Here is an 8126-nt window from a genome sequence, read left to right on the forward strand (position 1 = left end):
AGGAAAACTCTTAAACTGAAACTTCAGCAGAATAATCCTTAAATATACTTTATAAACAAAACAAGAGCTTTTGTTTACATAATTTTTTGGATTTTACTGTTCCTAATTTTATTCTGAAACTCAGTTTTACCCCAAACCGTAATTACCATATTAACTTTGTAATGCACAGTTGTATGCAATTCAGCAAAGTAGTAGTGCACCATCAGGCTCTATTCACACAGAGCATAGGAAAAACAGGATTGGTCATACCCATTTAAAAACAAATCTATCTCACACAATTTTCCAATGTGTAATCTCAGTCTAAATTCTGACAATGAAATATATGGATATATATCTATATATTTCATCTTGATTTTCAAAAGTAGTCAAAGGGAGTTCTTCACAGCTTAGCTTTGCCTGGCTGAAGCTGAAGATTTTGTAATTTCATAGCCAGACCCATATTTCCAGTGATTTTCAATTTGCCTTGAAAGAAGGCCGACTGAGGATTCATTTTACCAGTCAGTAAAGCCAGTAGATCGGAGTCGGCCATTGTGATTGTGCAGTCAGTCTTCTTATCTGAGTTAGGAAGCACTGATCCTTTGCCGTTCTTCACATCTACCACCCAGGTGGCTTCTTTACCCCCAGGGCCATCCTTCACCTTGAAGGCAAAAATATCACCAATTTTCTTCACAAATTGTTCCCCTTCCTCTTCAGGCTTCTTCTCAATCTCCTTAAACACAAGATTTGCCTTAAATCCTCACCTGGAGAGCTGGTTGGAATAGCCTCAATTTGATCAGTTCTAAAAGAACTGGCAGCTTTGGGAAAACCCATCTTGTAGATCGTTACAACCGCAGCTCCTCCAAGGCCCAAATTATGCTGCAGGGCCACCTTTGCACCAGGAACTTGCCTCCAATGTCTAGTTTTTTGATTCTCTTTCCTTGAGGGGAGTTGGAGCTGGAAGCAGAATAGTTTTTTCCTGAGTTACTTGGGGTTGTATTAACGAGTTCTTTACAATATTTATTAATTGGAGGGAAGTGGTTTGTTTGTAGGTTAAATAGTCTAAAGGGGCAGGCCCACCCTTTTGGGGCTGCTCATTTAGCACCTGAATGTCCTGATTTAACCTCTTTGTCTAACGTCAGAGATATAGGGGAAAGGTTTTACTTTTTAGTTTTCTGTTTAATAAATTATTATATCATTCTATTATGCCAGTGGCCTGAGGCCGGTGGGGTACTTGGCATGCCTATTGTTGGACTTCATGTCCCATAAAATGACTAGCCTGATTATTTTCTATAGTGAGGTGTTGTTTATATAGAGGGGTTAAAAGTTCTAATGCTTTAATGATAGACATTTGGTCAGTTCAGGCTACCGGGTAGGCAAAAAAGAGGCTGGTAGTGGTACTAACTGCCACAAAGGCATATGCCGCCATGTTAGACAAAGGCAGGGGATTGATATAGTCAACCTGCTATTTTTCCAAAGGATGGTCTTCCTGCCTGGCATATTCAGGAATGGTGGGAAGACACCTTCGGTTTGGATACTGTTGAGCACATACCTCGCATTGGTGACAAGCTGTTTATAAATTTGTCATAGATATGTGTAGATTCCACCTCTGGTTCACTTGAGCCATAGTCTCTACACTGGTATGACTCTGATGACGGTGTAGCCATAGGGTTTTGTTAGCCAGCAAAAGTGACCTGATTTATTGCACCCTTGCCAGGATATTGGCCTCATTATTGCCAGGGCTGACTAGAGGTCTGTCTTGAAATATGATATACCCGGACTTATTTTTGGTGTTCTTGCTATAGCAAGTCCTCTTACATTGTGTGTTCCCATACTGGGTGGTTCACTATTAGCCAACCTTGGGCTTTCCATGTAGGTAACCAGACAGTGAGGTCCTTAAATACGGCTCAATTATTAATGCAAATATGTAAAGGGAATGGTTCATGCACAATTATAATTTATATGGCATGCAATTTAGTCAATTGTTTGTTCTTCCCCTATCCCATTTCAAACCAAATTTTATTAAGATTCAACAGCCACTGCCATCCATTGGGCTAAGGGGCCACAACTGAATTCATTGGTATACCATGCCTCCATTGGAGGGGGACCCTGTCCTTTAAGGTATGGGCTTTCTTCTCTGGGTGTTATCATGGTCTTGAGGGTCAGCATCAGACACAAATTCAACAGGCCCTAATACTGTTTGCAACTTTGCAGTCACAGGGCTGGAGCTGAACTCTGTTTGCTGCTCCAAGTAAGTTCCCCGCTTCACCAGAGTGGGCATCTAGGTTATTTTTGATCATAGGCTGGTTATCAATGATCTTACCCATCCTGTTATGGGGTATGTGGTGTACACTGGCACGTTAGACTTTCCACTTATAGCTTCACAGGCCTGAAGGGTGGTATACACAGCCACCAGCTGCTTTTCCACTAAGGAATAACCCCCTTGGGGGCCCTTTCAAGTCTAGGACCAAAACCCAATAGGGACTCACTGCTTATGTTGGCATTGTCACAAACCCAAGCCCATCCTGCTTCAGTTGACTGTTACATTGAGGTTAAACAGCTGTGAGTGGTTAACCATTTGTAGCATCTGCATCTGTGTGACAGCCCACTTGGCGGCCATAAAAGTGGGCTCTGCCTCTGGGGACCTGTCTCACCATGTCCTCTTTTTACATAATGAATGCAATGGCCGTAGCAGTTGGACCAAGTGGGGAATGAATATACCCCAATACTCTAGGAGTTCTACAAATATTTGTAATTTTTTTATTGTAGTGGGTCAGGGGAAGGCTTGAATTTTATTTATAACTGCCTCAGGGATTGCTTTTGTCTTACCTGACCAAACAATACCCAAGAATTTGACCAACAAGCCAGGTCCCTAGACCTTGGAGTTGTTCACCACCCAACTCCATTGTTCCAACAAAGTTTGAAGACTGGAGGTGGCTTTTTCTAGATCTATAAGGGAATTGGAAGTTAACATTATATCATCCACATAATGAAACAAGTATACTAAGGATGGCCGATTCTATGTGGCCAAGTCCTGTGCCACCAAACTATGATATATGGTTGGGCTGTGGAGGTAACCTTGTGGTAACACTACAAATGTTTATTGTCTTTCTTCCCATGTGAAGACAAACTGGTTTTGACTGTCTGTAGCTATGTCTATGGAAAAAAAATGTGTTGGTCAGGTCCATTATGTAGTGGTACTGTCCAAGCACTAAAGTTAATTGATCCATCAGATTCAGTATGGATGGCACCGCCACATGCAGTGGGGGAGTCACTTTATTTAGTTCCTGGTAGTCTACTGTCATTTTTCAAGTTCCATTCAGTTTTTTAACTGGCCAAACAGGAGAGTCGAATGGACTGTGAGTAGGGTGCACTATGCCAGCTTTTTCCAGTTTTAATATGATTTGTGAAATTTTTTCGTGGCAAATGATACTAGGCAAATGATACTGTTGGGTGCATACCATACAACGAGGTGTGGGAAAAACCTGAGATGAGTGATGGGGGAGGCCACACATCACTGGCTTTACAACCCTAACTTGGAGGCAAAACTGACCCATGGAGGTTGTTAGGGTTAGGCCACACAGGATATTAACACACAGAATATATTTCTTCATGGGAGACACATACACAGTATAAGGCCTAGGGGCCAAATACTCTATCTCCAAGGGAATAGTCACTTGCTTAACTTTAACAGTTTGCCCACCATAGCCATTTATATAGGCTGTTTGTCCAGCAAACTGCTCAGGGTTTCCATAGATTAGGGAACAGTTAGCTCCCATGTTCATTAAGGCCAAAACCCGCTGTACATTAGTAGGGGACCAATGAATAGCAAGTTCTACATGCAGCCTCCAGTTATCTGGGGTCCCCTCTAATAGCTTGCCTCAGCCCAACCCCTAATCCACATTAAAGAGGAGGCTTCAACCATAAAATTTTACAGCTGCACATTGTGGGTCTCTTTGGCAGGCATCTTAGTTCCCCCCTCCTTGAGTGTTTTCATGAATTGCTGGTGGGGAGCCGGTTGATTCCATAAAGTCAGTAATACTTCACTAGGCTGTTTATTTTTTCTTTATCTACTCCTGCTAGTAGGAGATCTAGCCACATCTGGGCTCGTGGCACTTTCTGGGCCCCTTGTACCGCCTTCTTTTATAGGGGGCCCTGAGTTCACAGGCCCTTTTTGGATTATTGTAGCATATGCACTCATCCCCCCACCTTCCACTCTTAGACATCTTCCAAAGCTACCAGAGCAGTGGTGACCTCAGGTATCCTCTTTCCCACATAGGGAGTGAGCACAGCTGCCAGTGAGCCAAACAAACTGGGTGGAGCTGTGGCTAAGATTAGGTCATGCATGGGCATAGTGAAGCGCTCTGCATCGGGCCTCCCACCAGTTATCTATTGTAAAAATGGCTTGGTGAATTCCCAATTCCCGAAGAATCTGAATTAAGTCCATGTATGAAGTCCACTTACAGTTTCAGGTAGTTCTCTGGAGTCATCCCATACTGTGAGCATGGCAGCCATAAGCCATTGAAGCAAAAAGTGGTCACCCTTGCCATGGTGGCCACTTGCCTATAGCCTCTGCCTCAAGGAAGGCTGTAGAGTTATGGATGCCAATTGTTCCATCTCCCTTGGGGAACACAGGACATTGTCCATCCCTTTATCTCCTAAGCTCAACAACCAGGCAGGAAAGGTTTCCCCAGGACGTTGTCTGCGCTGTTTCTCCAGTTCCCGCATCTCCACAGGCAAGTAAACGGAATAAGAGATATGCTCTGTTACTGTGGGTATGCCCTGCACCACCCTCTCTGGCCCCATGGATTGCACATGCTTCATTCTTTGTTTCACAGCTGGGCAGGTGCTCAGCAGGGTAGGGGCCCTGTCCTTGGTCTCCTGCGTACTTGCAGTTTCCTTGGCGTCCACAGCCAAAACACTCATTAGCTCCTTCTCCAAAGCCTGCACCCAGGCTTACAGATTTTCCTGTGATACTTGTAACTCTCTTACCTGGGTTTCCCACTGCAGAGTGTCCTCATGCTGCTCCCAGAGGATTGTAAGAAAGGGCCAGCCCACCTGACCAGCCACCGCTCATTCTCTAGGATGCAGCAACTCTTCCAAGGCCCACAAGGCCTTTTCCAGAGTGGCAGGCATACGCTCCACCTGCTCTCACTCCGTGGCAGGGGCCCACAACATGAGAACCACTGCCACTGTGTGCCACAAGCCTGTGGGAGGTCACATATCCTCCCCTACTGAGTCAGAGGGGACACTTACCCCAGCTGAATCCTACCTACTATGCCAAATGTGGGGCGGGGCTCTGTGGCTAGTGAGTACACCAAAGCCGGTTTTGGAAATTGAAAGAAGAGGCAGGTGGCAGGGGGCAGATGAAAAATATTCTTTGTTGTTGGGAGGATGCAGCGGCACAGCGAGAACATGGCAGGTACTTATATATGGCTCACAACAATAGGGGCAACATGCCATGGGAAAGTGTGATCACCTGGGTTTATATAGGAGATAACACCTTGGTTACATAAGTGTGCTGATTTATGCCTCCCCGGAAGTCTGGCTTGCTGGAGGACAGGGCAGGAAAAAACACTCCAGCAGTCATCTTAGTTTGGCCTAAGAAACCTATTGCCTATACAAATGAATTTTCCCTTACAGGATGAGTAGGTTTTAATGACAAATCCACTCTAGCATCCCAATATCCCTAAGCCTTTGTATACCTTCCTCTATTGTAAAACAAGGTAGGTGGCTGAACTCGCTCAAAATTGGCCATGTTTTGATCCATGTTTCAGCCAACCAACCAAACAAGCTGTTGGCACCTTTCATGATTCCCCAAGCTGCAGCATAAAATGCAGAATCTCTGTTTACTGGACCCATATCTATAAATTCAGCTTGATCCATCTTAACATTCCTTCCTCCACTACCCCAACCTTTAATATCCATTTCCACACATGTTCCCCAGGTTTCTGCTAGTACAAATTGAAAAAAAAAAAAACAACAAAAAGAAAACAGGTAGTTCTTTTGGAGTATAGTGTACCTCTGCATGGGTCACACTTTAGATCTTACATTTAGAGGACTTCTAAAACTTGAGTTTAATTATAGGTACAGAAGCAATGAGGGTATTAGAGGTAGGTCCTAAAGAGAATCATCAGTGTCTCTTGGCAACTGCCTCAGGGGAGTCCATGACCATTTCCTTAGGCAATGCAGATATAATCCACTCAGACAGGTGGAAAGGTGTATACCACTGTGAGTGTGGAAGTCAGTCTCACTGGGGTAGGGTTAAGGAGACCACTTGTCTGGGAAAACTGGACTCCTCAGAATGTAGAAGCACAATTTCCTCAGCCTCATCAGGGTCCTCTCAATCATCCCCATTCCAACATATACAATCCTATTGATTCCCAACAAATTTCCTCACCTTAATAGTAGACATCTGCAAGGCTGAGAGTTCAACTTTCCTTGTAATTCAGCCCATTGCATGAGCAGGGCTTGCATTTGATTTTCAGCAGTTTCAGCCCTGTGGTCACAGGAGAGAAGACTCTGACTTAGAGCACAATTAGAAGCTCTTAGGCTATTTATGCAGAGCAGGTGCTGGAAATTTGAACCCCTGAGCATGTCCTTTCTTTTCATCACTTTGCCCAGACACATTAGGAAAAGAAATCATTATTATATTCCTTGGTTTACCATAAATGTTCAAATGTATTATATACGGGGTCACCAAATTCCTTGCTTCTTATCAGGGGTTGATTAGGAGTATAAAATGCAGATATTTTGCTTATCTCTATACACAGTCCATGCCATGGACTCTCAGTGTTCTCTGTACTATTAGAAATAGTGTTCGTAGCATTTTTAGGTCTAGATTACAGAGCCAGCTCTAGAAACTCCAAAAGCAATTAAGGACACTCATTCTTAAAATTCTGTTCCTCTAGAACCATTCTTGCTACCAAATATGTCTTAGGGTTTTCCAGAGAAACCAAAATAATTGGATGGATAAATAGATAGATAGATGACAGGGACTTTATTAGATTATTGCCTCAGGTGGATTTTGGAGGCTGAGAATTCCCCACAATAGGGGAAGCTGAAGTCTCTGGAATGCTGGTAGCATGGCTCAGTCCAAATTCAAAATTCTCAAAACCAGGGAATCCCTTTGTAAACTAAAATGAAATTCAAGCCCCTGCCCTCACTCCCAACCCACCAACTGAATGGAACCACCTTTTGGTCAAGGGGACCCCACTAAAACCTTAAAATTTAGTCCTTGGCCATGAAAGGAAGGGAGGTAGTACACACCTCTTCTACCATCTCTTTTTTGGAGTATATTTAAATATAAGTGACCGGAATTAATGTTAAAATAGAGACCATAAGACTGACAAAATAGACTCTTTGTGGCGATAAGATAATAAATTATTAATAGGCTATATAAGGTAAAGGTTAAACCATGCCTTCAGGCCCTAAATTTGCGTACCAGAACACTTTCAATCAGTATACCATGGCTTGTTCTATGATTAACAGATTTCCTTATCTTAAAACATTCCTTTCTGTAGATTCCAAATTTTTAGAGAAAGCTTTATTTCTTCAACCAATTACAAATTAAAGAATCTCTGCAACTACCTATACCTTGTAAGCCTCTGCTTCAAGACGTCCCACCTTTTCAAGAAAAACCAATGTGTACCTTCCATGTATTGATTTATGATTTTACCTGCAATTCCTTTCTCCCTAAATTATCTAAAACGAAGCTATAACCTGGCCACCTCAGGACCACTTACTCAAGGCTTCTCGAGCTTGTGGATTCCCTAGGCCATGATCACACATGCTGGCTCCAAATAAACCTCTTTAAATTATCTTACAGGTTATTTTTGTTGTTGTTTCTACCTTGGTGTAACTCTTAACCCAGCTGAATGAATTGGAAGTTCTGTCAGTTGCATCCTCTATAAATTTGAAATACCCCTGTAATTATGGTTTGATGTTGTGTGAGTGGTTAGTTGGCTATGGATTTTTTTGGCATTTTCTTTTGTTCTGGCATTATAAGGTGTTTCAGGCTAACTATGTCTATTCCCTAAGCCTAGTATTAACCATTCCTTCACAGACCCCTATTTTCTTTTATTAGAAAATGGAATCAGAAATGAAGATCTAGGTGCTTGTTGTACTCCTGTTATCTCAGTGATCTGTTG

The 8126-nt window shown here is 42.9% G+C and overlaps 1 pseudogene across 1 annotated transcript; it reads right to left on the minus strand.

Annotated features, from left to right (window-relative positions):
• Positions 1-6: 6 nt before the first annotated feature.
• LOC105808944 lies at positions 7-883 on the minus strand (annotated as a pseudogene). The gene has a single exon (XR_001137410.1). The product of XR_001137410.1 is annotated as a non-specific lipid-transfer protein pseudogene (transcript).
• Between the last annotated feature and the right edge of the window lie 7243 nt (positions 884-8126).

This window comes from Propithecus coquereli, unplaced genomic scaffold, assembly GCF_000956105.1.
Source record: "Propithecus coquereli isolate 6110/MARCELLA unplaced genomic scaffold, Pcoq_1.0 Scaffold184, whole genome shotgun sequence".
In the NCBI taxonomy this organism is placed as follows: Eukaryota; Metazoa; Chordata; class Mammalia; order Primates; family Indriidae; genus Propithecus; species Propithecus coquereli.